The 16,860-nt window shown below is 37.2% G+C and overlaps 1 long non-coding RNA gene across 2 annotated transcripts; it reads right to left on the bottom strand.

Moving 5' to 3' along the window:
- Window positions 1-1,461: 1,461 nt before the first annotated feature.
- Window positions 1,462-12,971, bottom strand: LOC108449017. 2 transcript variants are annotated; one of them, XR_001865115.1, is made up of 3 exons: window positions 10,298-12,966; window positions 8,368-8,531; window positions 1,462-6,333 (listed from the first exon to the last, which is right to left on the bottom strand). It is a non-coding gene; the product is annotated as an uncharacterized LOC108449017 (long non-coding RNA). The 2 variants fall into 2 exon arrangements; XR_001865114.1 differs by having other exon boundaries at window positions 8,368-12,971.
- Window positions 12,972-16,860: the final 3,889 nt, after the last annotated feature.

The raw sequence follows: 16,860 nt of genomic DNA, 5'->3' as shown, positions 1-16,860 counted from the left end.
CCATATGCCTTATGTTTTTTGTTTAGGAGAACATGCTTAAAAAGAAAAAAGTTGTGGGCTAGAGAAGCCAATGGTATTGGAGTGAAAAACACACATGGAAAGTCTTTGAATGGCTTGCAAAGGGACAGTGGAATAGCAGGAACTCTCAGGTGCCAGCAAGACAAATCTCCCATTGTCAAGAGAGTCCTGAACTCAGCAGGGTCTGCAAGCTTCTGGTTTTTTTTGACAAAGAGTGTCTCAATCCAGTGATAAGCACCACCTTTCCTTTTGCAAGATACTGCAGAGTATTTTACTGAGTTTGTATCAGTATGCTTAACTTCTTACTTAGAAAAGAAGAACACAGTTTGGCACACGACCCTCAATTGTTCCTCTTTTCTCAGCTAGAGAGTTCAGTCTGTCAGTGCCTTTATATCAAGATGAGGTTATAGCCACCCACTTCTTCAGATATGGCTCATCAGAGGACTCAGAGGAGCAGCCATTCTTCAAGAAATTTTACCTTCAGGTAACTGATATCACCTGAGCAGGAGGCTTGGACCAGTCCATCCAGAGGTCACTTCCAACCTCAGCCAGGGTTTGTGACTCTGGTTAGGAATATGGTAACAATTGTGGTAGCACAACCTCACTGAGGAGTGCAGATGTGGGAATCAGGGACCCGCAAGCACTGATTTAGGTCCTGACAACAGCATGTGTTATGCCTTTGGGAAAGTAGAGTTCCACCTCTATTGGATTTACCAGTATCAACTCTCATGGATACTTTTACATGACCTGCCCAACCACTGTGTTTTGTGGATTAATTAGCTAATATTTCTTCAGTGATTTGCATATGTAAATGCTATATAAATGCTAAATAGATATTAACTCTGAAACTTGCTGCTACTGCTCACATCACTGTAGTAAGAACCACTTTCTTTCTCAGTGTACAAAGGCCAATTTGCCCAAGGATAGAGCCTGCCACCACTCCAAGGCAGCACCTGATAGTCTTCAGTGTTGTTTTCAGTAGTCTTTGAGGGTTTGCATCAAAGGACACAAATCCTGTCTAACACCAGCATTTTATCTAAAACTGACAGTGAAATTTTTTAGTATGATTCCTACTTTCAAAATAGGATGGCTTTTCTTCCTGTATGCTTATTTTCCAGCTCATCAATATAACAGAATTTGTAAGATTACATGCCTTCTTTTGTGCTATGCTTTTTTTTTTATGACAGTAATTATGGCATCCACCTTGTGGTATGTGTCAGCATACCGTGAGTATGATGCCTGAAACATCTTCTCAGCTAAGGGTTATTTGAAGTGATGTACACAGCTCCAACTTACCTGTTTTTCTCTATCAGTCACTGTGAAAACAAGCAGCTTAGAAGCAGCAAATCTCTAAAACTTGCACCACTTAGAGAGGAAAGACCTGGGTGAAATCAAATGGTTTATGTTTTCAGCCAGAAATAAATAAGGCATGGACTATGGCTCTCTCATCTACCAGTGAGTTTTATTAAAGAGTTAGAGCAAGCTCCAGTTTACAAGATATTCAGAACCATATGTATGCATTAATTAAAGGAATGTGGAGGAGGAGGAGGGGATCTGAGAAAATAACAAAGCAGCAGTGTATGCGTGCAATGATTTTTCATTCTGTTTCGCTTCAGCTCTGCCCCTGCAACAGAGGATCTAATCAATCTGCCGGCTATTAAGTTTGTTAATTGATAATGCATACTAATTAGGCTGTGCGCAGTTACTTAAGAGACTTTGCTAAGGTGATTGTAGGCACAAGTCCAAATGGAGTTTAAAGTATTCTGTGTGAGGTTAAAACCCATCAACCAGAATAGATGGATTTTATATTATAACAGAAGGCACAATATACCCATAAGTATTTAATGTATTGCGTGGTTATCCATTGTTACATATCCTAAGTCTACCGAACAATTAAAAATATAAAAATAACCCCTAAAAAATGTAACTAAATAAGGTGTGTGTATGAATATGTAGAAATACTAGAGATAAAGGGAAGCTGAACCTGAACCAGTCTTAAAATAAATATTCATACTAATTTTCACACTTATGTCCAGGAAAAATAGTATGTAGTTCTGCTGCACGGAAGGAGCAAGCATAACAAGAACTCAGCCTAATCTAGCTTTATGAACTTTGACAATAAGCCACATAAAATTGACATGCCTTTCTGCCCCCATCCAATAGGGCAATAAACCAGTAGTCACAGAGTAGCAACAAAAGCATGTCAACTTGCTATTTGTGATACCTAGGGAAACTCAGAGCTATTGTTTATATCATTAGAATATTATTATAAACCTAAGAGTCTCCTTTCCATTTCTAGTGACTGTGTTTGAGGTGCTCCTGACCTTAAAGAGGTAATTTTTTACATATTAATAGTCTTGGTCTTCTTTCCCCCGCCTTCTTCTTCTTTTCTATGCATCATATAAAATGAAAGTTCTTTGCAATATAAATTTGGAGTTGGCAGGCACTACTGATGGAGGTAGTGGGCATTTAATTAGTGAATGAATTGTATTCTCATGGTGTGGCCATTGGACCTAAAATCCAAGCTATAGTGCTTTATTTAACTATATGAAAATGACTGGGTGACAGTATTTAGTATGTAGGAAACTATTTTTTAAGGACTGAATACTTAGAACCCAAAAGACAAAAAACAGCTAGAGAGAAAGCTGACTTCATGTCTTGCAACCTTGTTAAAGAAAATTTATTGCAATAAGATACGTCATATTGAAAGAAGAACTATTGCAGTAGAGATAATTTTATTATCTGCATGTAGCCAATGGATATAGTTGGAGTGACAGTATGTATGTACCAATAAAAAAGTTTAGGTAGCTACAAATTTGTACAACAATAAGGGTGAATTGCATATGTTACAATTATCTGTTCTGTATGCAAAGATTGTGTATTGTGTTGAGGATTATGGGGAAAATACTTTCTATTTGTTTCGTATCAGCCAGTGGCTTCAATTTGTGTATAGTACAAATCTTGGTAGACATAAGGACACTCATCTAAATGGCTGAGCTGTGATCCAGAGGGGCCATGCACAAAGATGGTGTTCACTAGGTTTACAAAAAAATCCTCCAAAAACTGTCAATAGGCTTTGTGACATTAGCAATGCAGCCTTCACAGTGAGAGATATAAAGACAACTTACAACAAACTTTCTTGAAGTTTTCTTCCTCTGAGAGTTCTGTAGGAGACATAATATCTCTTACCCCTTTCAGTGCTTCACTTAACAGTCTGTAATGAATGAGTAAATAAGAGGAGATGAACTTAAAAGGCAATCAAAGTCTCAGGGAGTTGCTGGCATGAATGAGTGATTCTCACTAGACTAGTGCATCTTAAAGAGGATACAAAGAAGATAATTTTACAAGGGAGTGTGATAACAGGACTGTGGAAATTCTTACATATCGACACTGGAGACAATAGGATTTGAATTTTTCCCCCCAACACCAACACTTTTCTGAGGCACATCCATTGAACATTATGTCACTGAAAGGCCTCCTTCTCCTTGATGGGGAAAGATGAGCACATCCAGAAGTAGTTCTGGTCAACCAAGATCAGAATTGCCCTGTGGAGGCTCCTGTTGCTCTATAGACCTCATCATATTCCAAGAAAGGATGAGGTTCCTAATGCACTGAAACATGTCTGTATAGGAAGTTTGGATGGATCGGACTGAAGAATTTTGCCTATTTCCATAGAGCAAGATGTTTCAGGGGGAATAGCTTCATCTATCTATCTATCTATCTATCTATCTATCTATCTATCTATCTATCACAAATGTAAGACAAGTTACACCACTGGTCACTCCCTGTGTTTTGTCCTCTCATGTCAGCAACAAATATGTTGAAGAAGCTTATCTTAAACACCAGCAATAAGTTGATCACTGGTGATTATGAAAGAAGCTAGATGAATAACATTATTGATTAATGCTGAAGGGGAGCTTAGAGTGAGGTACAACATGGGTTCTTACATTTTAATGTGTGGTTAAACAATAAAGGGAACTCACTTAGCTGTTGAACAGTCTCCTTTAAGGCTGTCTTCTGAACAAAATGAAAGTACAGAGCAGGTTAAATCATGCTATGACTGTTCAAGAGACCTGCCTCTTCCAGGAATATTGCACCTGCATTATTGAAGAGGTTTCTGCTCTGACGTCTTTCTTTAGTGCACATCAGTGAGATTTTAGCCCATAATGTCAACTAAAGTGAAGTAAATACTAGGAAAAATGTTCTGCGAATATTTGCTCAAAGTGGAAAGTGGATTTCAATTAGACCATGTTTGCAATGCTTTCACATTTGCTTTCCAGGAACACTTGAGTGCTCAAGCTTTATTAGTATGAATAACTCATGAAAAAGTGAATGCTAGCTCAAATATTCAGCAAAAGCAGATTTTGAAGAGAAAATTCACTGGAGAAGTGCGTGGCTAATTTTGAATAAGAAGTACTGCTGAGAATTTTACAATGTTACTATCTCTTTGTGGACAGCTTACAAAGAGAAATAAAGTTAGTATCTGTGGATAATTTTCAGCAAATTTTCACCCAGCTCTAATGTAAAAAACCTCCCAGTGATGTTGTCTTTTCTGTAAGGTTAATATTCATTGTTTCTGGTTTCTTATGAGATTAAATTCTTAGCTTGTTGTCTAGGGCATGCTTCATGGAGGTTCAAGCACCTAGGGTTCTCATGAACTTAAATAAAATTTGAGATTGTTTAATACCCCCAGGACTAGATCACTAATTCTTGCTAGTGTATATATCTCCTGCTATAGGTAGCACAGGTTACACTTTTATAGAATTGTGCCTACTCTCCCACTTGTGTCATCTTGGAAATTTTTTTCTTGATGGTCTGGGTGAAATGCACGGCATTTAACTATGTTTGTCAACACGCATACTTTTTACCTCATGCACTCTATTACTATATTCTATAGAATCGTATTTAAGATTAAAAAAGACTGTAGGAAATTTGCTGGATTGCAGTTTCATAAATTGGTGTGGGTTAGTGTTTTATTTCAGTGGCGCTCCTAAGAGTTCAAGAGACTATTTAATACAAGCAAGACTCCTCTGACTTCAATTAGAGTACAAATCTTACAGCTAAGGACAGAGAATTTAGAAAGGAAAAGAGTGCCACAAAATAAGTAATATTAATTGTAATTCTAGTCAAACCATATCTGAAAAAGAGTTTTCTAAATTCCCCCTTTCAAATTCGACTGCTTCCTTTTACACTTTCACTCCCTTTCCAAGTCTTCCTCTCTTCTTTCATGAGGGGAAAAGGAGCATTACAACCATCTCCTACTGCTACTTTTGTTGTAGATGATATCTTCTTTGATATCACGCTTCCCTCACTATATACAAAGCCAGAAGCAGAAGCAAAACAAAACAGAAAAAAAAGAGAAAAATATTTTGCCTTTCACAATACACAAAGGAAAATTATTAACATTCAGCTTAATTCTCGAGTGTGAAATAAATTATATGGATTTAAAAATGCAGAAATGAAGATGAATGAAGCTCTCTCTTGCTTAGTGATCAAATAAAAAATAAACATTTGCCTAAAATGATTGCCATTGCTTAATACATTTTATATGAAATAAGATACTCTGTTGTACCATTTCTCACAATATGTAATGCTTTGTTTTTCTTCAGTACTATTTTGCTGATTTCTAAAATATTAAAATAGATCCTTTTGCCTGTTCAACAGCAATTTCTTTATATAAACAAATGCTTCTAAATGCTTTAAGAAAAGAGGTATTAAATTGGTTAAAACACAAACCATTAGTAAGCCTCACAGAAAAAAATCTGCAAATGTGAAAACAAGAAGGGAAGAGTACAATGCACATAGTAATTATTGCCATTCATCAAATCATAGCATATGTACCAGCACTGAAATTATATCACCCGAAAAGCACAGACTTTTTACATAGCCTAAAAAATTCCTTGCTTTGTTACAGTGGGTTGTACAAATAATTCATTTGATCTCCCTTATGAAACATATATGCATGATGTCTCTAAGGGCTGTGTTGTATTTGCTGTTGAATATAGTTTACACGATTTCTATATAGATTTTTCCAGGGAGAAAATCAGAAAGCAACTGCTCAGATCCCATAACTGAGTATTTTACAAGGCATTGGAAGTACTAAAACTCATATTTTATTGTAAGATTTTATTTAAAAATTGTCCACGGAAGTACGAAATAATGAATAAACTCGAGTCCTGAATCTTTCTGCATACAACTGTTGCCCTGTGAAGACTCACTGATTGTTCAGAGTAAAATTTGGAACAGAGCATTCCTTAGGCACAAAGTGAGATGTCCTTTATCCAAAGCTTATTAACTTTTGAAAGTAGTGTCCACCTAAAATAGAAATAAAATAGAAATAAAATTGATCTTCAATTTACTTTTTCATGTTTGTCATCTAGTTTCTTTAAATTATGTTTGGAAAATGCCTTCTTCCAGTAAATATACAGATCTTTTTCTTTTCAGTTTAAACCAGAGTTTATCATTGATACAAGATTTATGAAAAAGGAGCAGAAGAGCTAAAGGCACATGTAGTAATTCTGGTTTGTTAATTTTTTTAGTTGGACAAGTGCACACAATGAATTTTACACATCAAAATTTAAGTCTCACAATTCCAGCTCCCAGATCAGGTGAACTAGAGAACTTCAATTCCTTTTTTTCCCCACTTAAAACTGAAGTAAACTGGAATTGAAGACTTTGCTTTCTGTTTCGTTGTTCATTAATAGCTTCAGTTTACCTCTCGCTTTTATGAGTTTGTATGGAAAGTCATTGGCTTCATTAGGGTTTCTCTTGATTTATACCAGTTTAAGTAAAAACTCATATTGGCTCTTTTCTCTCACTGAAGATGTTGCCCATGAGATGTGTCAGAATAATGACTCAGGAAAATGAAGTCATAGACTAGACAGGGCTCCCAGAGAATGAGCGGCCTTGCACACTTCACTGGTCCCCACATCAGTGTGCGCCGATCCTGCCGTGACGAGGATTACCTGGGGAGGTGCCTGACATTCTCCGTGCCTGCTCAATCTGTTCTGTGTGGCAATAGAGGTGATAACTATGTTGTGGACATTTGTCCTCGAAGAGTACATTTCTCATACCAATAGGCTATTGACTTTCAGTAATTGCAAACTTAGGGAAGATTTTTATTGGTGTGCTGGAGATAAAAGATCTCTTGCCCCACTACCACAATCTTCCACAACGATTAAACTGCAAGTGGGAAAGAGACAAATTTGGTCCCCTCTTCTCACCCATCTGAACAGGGTATTGGTATCTGCCTACATAATCAAAGAATCAGCATACAGAGATTTATTTCACAGCGGGACTTGCACCACAAAACTGCAAGGCAATTTGTTATTGATCATTTGTCAAGTTTTTTTGTCATAACTGGATGCTAATAAGGGATATGAAGGATGAGAAAAAAAAGAATACCTGATTAATAGCCTTACCTTTAAAGACAATTATAAAAAAAAATTAGTATTACTTTATAGAGTCAATAGTTCTGAAAGAGGAATTCGACCAGTTATATTACTTGTTTAAAATATAACAAAGACACCTGGAATTATAACATCCTTTGCACAGTGGATGTCATATTATGTTTTTTGGTGATTACGTCAATTTAATATTTCACGTATTATTAATAATTCCTCATTACATAAAATTATTACTAAACTGGCAATTAAGTGAATGTGAAGGATCCATATGCTGAAGTGTTTGTAACATTTCAATTATGAACTTCACATCAAATGTCTTCCAGTGTACATCAATAACATTAATGAACAATCTTTTTGCCAAAACCACCCAAATGCGTTCCATTATCTTATTATATTTTCACAGAGCCTTGCTACATCTTCATAAATATTAGCTTCAGGGAGAATCAGGTAGTCTAGTTTCTGGCTCTATAGCACAAACAGGTTTCCTCATATCTCAATAGTTATCAAATCTAGATATTAGTGTTTCAGCTAATGGCAACTTCTTGTTTCAACTTGTCTTCATCAACTTGATTTTACTCTTAATATTTTTCTTTGTATTTATATTTCCTCCTAATTGTTTAAAATAAAATCTCTCCTCAGTTAAGAACACTTCCCTTCTCACTGTTGCTCTTCAAAGACAGGTCTATTCTCCTAAATTAAACTAAATATTTATCAGACAGTAGCCAGGAAAATCTGTGCACTGAAAATCATAATGGTGCCTTTAATTCTTGCTTTCAATCTGTGAACCACATAGATTAACTGTCATCTTTCCTGTAAAAGCGTGTCAAACAATTTTGAAAGACAAACAAGGTGAAGAAAGGTAATAAGTGAATAAAACAGACAATTAGTATGCATACAAAACCCCTACTCATTCAGCAGTACATTTTCCCTTGCAAGGACATACTTCTCCAAAGCAAAGTGTGTTAGTAAGATAAGTGAACTTCAGAAATGTTCCTCCTTTCATGTTTGGCATTCTGGTTTAATCCGTCTGGGACTGATGCCATTTGTTTCCTTGTGCTTTGAACTGATGGACTGTGGGACTACCAGTGTGGCACAGATCTTGCCTTCCTGCAAAAAGACAAAAGAAGTTTTGCAAAAACCTGCAAAGTAACCTGCGAAAGTTTTACCAGTGGTCATTACTGACCAATGTTTATTAGACTGTTCCTCTCACTTGCCCCTCTTTAAAAATTATATATTTGCCCATATCAGTCTGATATTACTGCAGAAGGCACAAATATGAGATAAACAAACCATAGAGAATTTGTTTCCCATTGGTGGTTTCCATGCAGATTAACATGTCCGTCTTTGTGTCCAAAAGCCTGGACCAATAAAGTATCATCTTAATTCTTGTATGATACAAATTAGCAGTAAGCAGAGAAATACTAATGCCTGCATTTATCCCAACAAAGAAAGATAGTCAAGTTTGAGGTTGCTTCTCCTGAGTTGGGTAAAGCCTCTAATGCAGGCTCCATACAGAAAGACATAGTTTATCTCTCATTTAGTTCTTGACTGAGGGTTTAAACTTCCACCAGGCTTCTCATCATTGTTATAAAACAGGATTCTCTGCATTTGCAGTTTGTACACTTTCAACTTGCCCGGGACATTAATGCAAACACAGGGATGATCACATCACATCAATACCTTGGAGCCCATACCACACAGATAGCATGTGGTACAATCCTGCAGAGTGTCTTAGCACAAGGGCACTTTATTCTTTCCTGTTTCTATTTGCACGCAGGTCCACTCTTTAAAAAAATTAAATATTGCGGTAACAATAGCCTAGACATGGGAGTACTATAAAGCAGAGATGTCCTGGGGAAGATGACAGAAAAATCTTCTTCAATACTATGAAATTTTTGGGTTGGGAGCAAGAAGATTTGCTCCTCCACAGGGCCAAAAACTACAGTAACCATTTAGAACACCATGGCTTTGTCAATAATGTTTCATAAAAATACTAAAACACCAAGTACCTCTTGTACTGGTGAAGATAATTAATTTTTAAGAAAACACTTCAGCCAGGATTTTCAGAAGTAGATACAGATTGTAAGTGTTCCAAAATTCAGATTCCTAGCATCTGATTTTCAAATCTTCCTGACAGGTTTGTGAAGAGAACATGAGTGGCAGTGTTTCTTTTAAAAATCATCTCTTTTTAAGCTTTCTTCCTTTGAGAACTCCAAAATTAATTTATCTAAAATTATTCTCATTTTCCCTCCTTACTTTCTGAGAATATTCATTAGATACAAAATTTCATGTAAGCATTTCTCTGCTTAAATGCATAGATGACATAATGTTAGAAGTCATAACCTGTTCAGGTCTCCCATTTTGTAGTGGGAAAGTGGCCTTTTGGAGACAGATTTGGATTTTGGGTTGGTTGAATGGTGGACTTTTGTAGAGCAGCTATTAGCCAGAAATAGCACTGGCTCGGACAAAGATCTTCCTTCATATTTTCGTCAGTCAGCCAAATTTTCACAGATTTCAAACTGGCAATATTCAGTGTTGAATTTAGAAAAGGGAAAAAGGGGCAAATCAAAGCAGTTTTCCTAGTGGAGTTTTGGTATGTGCACATCATCAATCTGGTTAACTGTCCTCAATATTCCATCTCATTCTCCCTCCCTCTTTGTCTTTCACTTGTGGACTTCACACAGACATTCATACATATTCTGCCCTTCAGCTTTGTTGCCTTAAGTGATCATCTATTCTGTGAAAATCCCTTTTCTCCATTCTTTTCCTGCTCACAGAACCCCTCTCCACAATGCAAAAAAAATTGTCCTTATTTGAGTCTAATTCATTAAAGAACTAATTCAGGAAAAGCCAGTTGGAGTGGGAGAATCTACCTTGTATGAAGATTCCAGCACCAGGAAGTCCTTTGGTGATCCGTTATGTGAGCAATCATGCAAGTTAGAGATGTTCCAAAGTAACTTTCACTTCAGACTTAACTGAACTTTACAGGACTGCAAAAAGTTCTATTTGCAACAGAGCTCAAAACACAAAACCACAATATATAATAAAGGATGCTCTTTGTTACACAAAACCAGAAAAAAATTAAGGCAGCAAGTAATTTTTTTCCAGAACAAAAACAACCTTTGCCTTTACTAATTATTTCACCACCAGTCACAGAAATGAGCAAAAAAGATTAATGGATTTTCTGACTGCCAATAACTGAAATTTAGCTAAGTGTTTTAGACAAAATTCTGATGTATCTCTTCCAAATCTACCTTTTTTAAATAAGCAAGTATTCATAGTTCATTTGAGACTGCCATTTTCTTGAGAAGCTAGGTAAATCCCAGAACCTTTGAATTTGTGCGAGGTTGATGACAGCACTGTTGTCTTTATCCTGTATCTTTTTAGAACTTTAAACATTCAAGCATTCTGGGGTTTCTAAAATTGCAGTGAAATCAACATTTTTCACATGAAAAATAAAACAAGCCTTTGTTTTCACAAAGTCTTGCTGGTATTGATATATAGAATTATTTTTCATCTCCAACCAAAGGTAGTAAACTATCCTCAAAACAGTCATGGCAAATGTGCCTTGCTAGAGGTACAATCTAATCATCCACTATTGGTTAGGTTTAGTCAATCCCACCGCATTAGCATTTGCTGCTTCAGCTTTGTAGAATACAATTTTCCTTTTGCTTTCAGTTATTTTTCATTTGAATCTATTCACTGTTCTTATTATCCATTCTTTGTAATAATGGAGTATATGCACTTCTTGTAATAACCTAGCACCTGAAATAAAAAGCCAGCCCAGGACTCCATTGTGCAAGAAACTGTACAAAAGCAGAAGCATTGAGTCTTTGCGAAATATGCAGTCTAGATAACACATTAATTTTACCATAGACAACGAAAAGAGCTGTGTAATGTTGATCAGTATGATGGGACATCAATTCATCCATTAGCAGCTTCAGCATTGTCAAGCTTATTTGTTGGCATCCCAGCACAAGAGAATTGAACAGTGCAACATGAGGATGGATGGAAAGTATCCATCAACACGTGAAGGGAGGCAGCACCGGATCAAGCTCTGACAAAATCCTGCAGGTATTGATATCTATCAGCATCTTTCAGCTCCCACAGAAGATAGCAAACCATCCTCAGAAACAATTGCAACAAGTACAACTTTGGCATGAAAAAATACAGCTTATATTTTCACCTAGGCCTTGCTGTGTTTGAGCCAAGGGACTTCATGAGGATTAACACCATGCTTAATGTGAAACATTGCATGAAGGCACAGCTTTGCTCTGTCTCCTGAAGGCCATATTCCCCTGGACCTATACTGGTAGAGCTTTGAGGTGTTTGTTGTGTGCATCTGGTCTCCATCAGAGCCCACTTGGAGGTCTCTTAGGCATTCTTTGTTGCAGGCTTCAGATATGTGTGTGTTTTATTTTGGATGTTTGGCTGTGAGTTACCTGGGCATGGCAGCTGAATGCAAGTGGAAAGGGATTCTTTTGGTGACCCCTCCTGTACACCCTTACAGTATTTCAAACATTTAGCAAACGTTTGCATATAGGTCATTTAAACTATCTGGATGAATCTAATTTTCTGAGAGATAAGTTAGCTTTTTTTTAGTATCTCCTTATTCCATTAATAATCTTATTTGCCAAAAAACATCACTCTGGACATTGGAAAGACCTTTGTGAGACTAATTACATACCCTACTGATCCTGAGTCTTAAATGACTAATGTCATTTAAAACTTAAAAAAACAAATTTTTTTTTGAAAATAAACCACAGTTTTATATTCAAATAGAGACAAAACTGGATATTCCCGATGTGCTCCATAAAGCACTGACATAAATCCTTGGATTTATGTAGACCTGTCATGCAACAGGATCCTTTGGATCTTCCACACTATTCCAGCACACCGAGATGAGAATTTAATCAATGAGAATCAATTCATAGCCCAGCTTCCCTGCAATTTGTTTTTCAGTATATGTGATGCAATGACAGTTTGTCTTTATAAAACTCTGATCGTAATTCCCAGGAGCTGCTGGGTGTGGGGAGACAGCAGAGTTTCTTCACCCCTGTTGCTACAGGATGTCTTGGCTATTGTAATTCCCAGCTTTGCAGGTGCCAGTGGTAACTCTTCTCTCCTCTTTCTCTGTGGGAGATGTTTCTCCCACTCTTCCTGGAGGGTGGGAGCACAGCACGAGGGAGAATCATCAGCAAAAATCTGCAGCACAGCTAAAGGAAGAAAGAAACCCTTCCATTAGAAATTTTACCTGAAGGTGCAAAAACCTCATAGAGAAGGGAAGGAAGCCTTTTTTCCTCCTAAATAAAATTTTTATCTAAACCAATTGGGAAACCAAGCTACAGCACCCCACACACCAACTTTCAAGTCAAAATCACTGTAATCAGCATGAGTTGCGCATTACACACTTTTTCCACGTATATCTTACCAATGAAAAAGTAATGCCAATATAAACAGAGTTAACTGTTTGAAGGTGCTAAGAATAAATGCACTTCTTTCCTTTGTGAATGGCTAGTTTGGCAATATGTTGTAATGATATTTTTCTTTTTATGGAATCTATGCGTCTGGGGAAGCAGACTATAGAGTAACAAAATGGGGACTTACCAGAGGCAAAATAAAATATGCTTGATGGACTCCTGACAGAAATAAACGGTGTAAATCAACTTTATTAACCACTCAGACATGGAGGCCAGCTGCAGTCAGTCCCCAGTGTAATAGAAGAAAACTGAAGACAAATACTATTTGGAAAATACAGAGGTATTGCTGCCAGCTCTCACAAGACACATCATTCTCATCCACTTGGTTCTCTGCTCTGCAGCCTGCCCAGAGCTCCAACAGCTCCTATCCATCCTGCAAGGTGGTCTTGAACTGCAGAAGGGAAATTAAAAAGGCAAAGGACTGAGCTCCTGGTATCCCCGGCAAGTTGCCTTTGCTGATGCACAGTTTCCCCATCACTCCCTGGGATGTGCCTGCACCTAGAGCCCTATACAAAGGGAAATAAGGTCTAGTCTTGACCCCACATTCAATCTCCTATAACTTAATCCTTAGTCAATATGAATCTGGATACTCATCTTCCCAACACGTTTATTCATGGGGACAGTTTACAGGTAAATAGAGATATGAGATACTGCTATTGACATTGTGAAAGAGCGTGGTTTAAATTAAATCTGAGTTCATCCAACTTAATTAAACTTAATTACATTAAATTAAACTTCTAATTCCACTCTTCATGTTGAAACAATTAAGATCTATTTTAAGATATTTTTAGTAGTAGTAGAACTTTTATTTTTTGTTCTCATCCCCTGACCTCTGCCTGGAATCTGTGTGTGTCTCAGAGGAAGGCTTTCACTACATCCTCATCCCAGTGCATAAAAGCTGCTGTTTTTTCCTGGATATGACATAAAACATTGAAATAACATGAGGACATTTGCTTTCAGATAAAATATCTGGTATTATTTATACCATATTATTATAGTAGATTAAATTTGATATAAGCTGATTTCCTACAGAGGCCTCTATCACTTCCACTGGCATGTTCATTCACTTCGAAGTGAGGGCAAGTCCTTTTTTAGATTAGACTTTCCCCTTTACAGATTTATTTCTCGTTGACTCCATAATTATACAATTAAAGCTAATATAGGTAATTTAAACATTTAATTTATTTAATGGCATTGAAGAGAGTGCGTAAGGTCAGAGGACATCTGAGGTCCTAGAGATGCACAGAAGTCATGATTCATGAGTGATTTCCTGCCTGTGGTGATAGTTATCTGGGTGACATTGGAGGATAACGACCAAACGTCTGAGAAAGAAGCTGCCAGGAAAGCATCTGCTGCCAGAAGTACATGAGAGACCTCAGAGAAGAAGTCTTGCTCATGTAAAAATAATACATTTTAAAGTTTATTTTAAAATAGAATGAGGCAGAATCCCTCTTTCTTTATTATAAGGAAGGCTTTCTCTCAAACACTTCTGTTTTGGTCTATATGTAGAAAATACCAATATGAACCATGTCTGTAAACCTGGCATGTCTCCTGTAACAGTGGCTTAGGAAGCTGACTAAAAGTACCAAGAAAAAAATTCATATAACATTAGTACCTATGAAGGGCTGAGCATTTGCTAATGAAGTGAAAATACATTAGTAGTATGAAAGAGGGAAACAAATGTAAACAAATAAATGCACAAAATCCAAAGGTTGAGCCAAATAAATTCATTTTCCTTCCACTGAAATACATGCCATGGAAATAAACACATAGAGAGAAGTGCCTACTCAGAAAGCATCTGGTCTTGTGTCTCTATCTATTGTACCTGTTTGTATTCCTACAAAATAAAAAAAAACCTCTCTGCACTCCATGTCTCAGAGGTGATGGGAATACATGGTGAGTCAAAGATGCCAGAGGCAACTGCCTTCAGTATCTTCCTGTAAAATGCCACTGGAGGAGTAGGCAGTGAGTTCTGCTGTGTTGGCACCGCCTTCCTGCAAGACCAGTGAATAAAAAGCCCTCCCAGTAAGTCTGGGCATTTGGATCTGTGTGTGTTCAAAGTCTGTCCAGCACTGCACGTTTGTCCGTGCCTCAATGCCCTGTGCCCCATGATAAGTCTACTTGGGACTGGCTCTGCCATTGCTTTCAAAATGGGTTTGTCCTAATTTGTTCTCTACTGTGTTCTTCTGTGAAGAATAAGAGCCTGTACAGGATCTGTGTTTTATATCACACTCAGAAGCAGATTAGACCAATGCGCTATTGAAGTGTGAAGAGAAGGAAATTTTGATCTTAAGGGCCTTCAGTGGGGAGACCCTATACGTACACAGGGACTCAGGCATTACAGTTTAGTGTTACTAAAAACACCTGGAATCCCTGCTTAGCTCGTGTCAGGGTGGTCTGGACACTATGAAAAGTTAAAAACAGAAAGAGGTATTCCATGGGGAAAGCAGCTCAGACCTCAGCAAGAAAGCAGACATTTCCAGAATCCTACAGGTCCATAAAGTCTGCCCTAAGTCTGTACTAGGTTACAAGCCACATTAAGACTAACTCTCCAAAATCCCAGGCTACCACAGTATCACAGGATAACATAACTTACGTAAAAAAACACATCAAAATGTCTTACAGGCATGTTTTCTCTGCAAATATGCTGAATTCATGAAGACAAACTCTGTTTGAATGTCCCTTGCTAGAAATCACAAATTTGCTATGAGTTAGATTTTTAAGGTTGCTTTTCTTCAGAACTGCATTATTGTTTTAGAACAATACGAGACCATGTTCTATTAAAAGTCTTTCAAGATCAGGTAGATCAGATCGAAACATAAATTAAAACATTTGACATAACTTACCAATTCATCTAGATAATATTGCTGTGTAAAATCACAATGGGAGAAACTGATAGCTGTTCAAGACAAGTAAAAACTAAGGCAAGCCTTCTCAAAAAATGGTTTCAATAAAATAACATAATAAAGCAAAGTAAACTAAAACAAAAATGAGATTAAAGCTGTGCACAGACCTGCTAATCCCAGAACAAACACCCTTTTCAATATCATCCAACCTTGCCCAGTTCAAGTTTTCATAGTCCCTTTCCGGTGCGCACCAGAGCCTAGGACACAGCACCGAGGACATCCTGATGAAGATTTGTGTACCCCACCTCTGTCTTTGGGGTAGGGATTGGGAAGCGTAATATTAATAAAAGAAATCCAAATACCATACTGACAAGAAAACATTAATTTGCAAAATAAACACCATGCTCCAAACAGGCCAGTTGAAAAGAAAAATCAGCTTTTTATGCAGAGGAGGAAGACATTTCCATCCATAGAAAATTTTCCCATTCTTTCAGCCCAGGAGGGAACACAAAAAAGCAGTAGTACAGTTCATGTCAGGATAAACAGGAGACAAAGTGGCAACACTTTGGCTGGTATCTGACAATCTGCATTTCTTTTCTGACAAGAAAGAAAATGTAGTCAATGTATTTCTGCAGGTTAAAAATGTTGAAGTCTACAGTACTGTCCTGGCCATGTCACTACCATCAGAGGGGCACAGATGAATGTGCCAGGTAAGTTTTGGGCTGGACAGAGCTGCCAGCAGTGGCAGAGGACTAATATTCTACTTCTTGCAGGCTTTTGCACTGTACCATTTATTAGTCTCATTGCAAACATGATTATATAAAAGAGGATGTTTCAGAAAAAAATTGATGTGAAAAGAAGAAAAAGAGAAACCTGTAAATTTTTCTTTAATTCACATTCCTCATTTTAAAGTTTCTCAACTGTTTCTAGACAGAGATGATTTTTTGTTTGTTTCTTTGGGTTGGTTGGGTTGGGTTTGGGTTTGCATCTTTTTTTCCTTTGGTTTCTCTCTTCCTTAGATCAAAGCATTTCAGCAATTTCATTTAAAGAAATTGGTAGGACATCAGTGATGATATTAATCCAGAAAAAAGAGAGGAGCAAAAAAGTAAA

This window comes from Corvus brachyrhynchos, unplaced genomic scaffold (genome assembly GCF_000691975.1).
Source record: "Corvus brachyrhynchos isolate BGI_N302 unplaced genomic scaffold, ASM69197v1 scaffold8, whole genome shotgun sequence".
Lineage (NCBI taxonomy): Eukaryota > Metazoa > Chordata > Aves > Passeriformes > Corvidae > Corvus > Corvus brachyrhynchos.
This window is presented reverse-complemented; position numbering and strand designations above follow the sequence as displayed.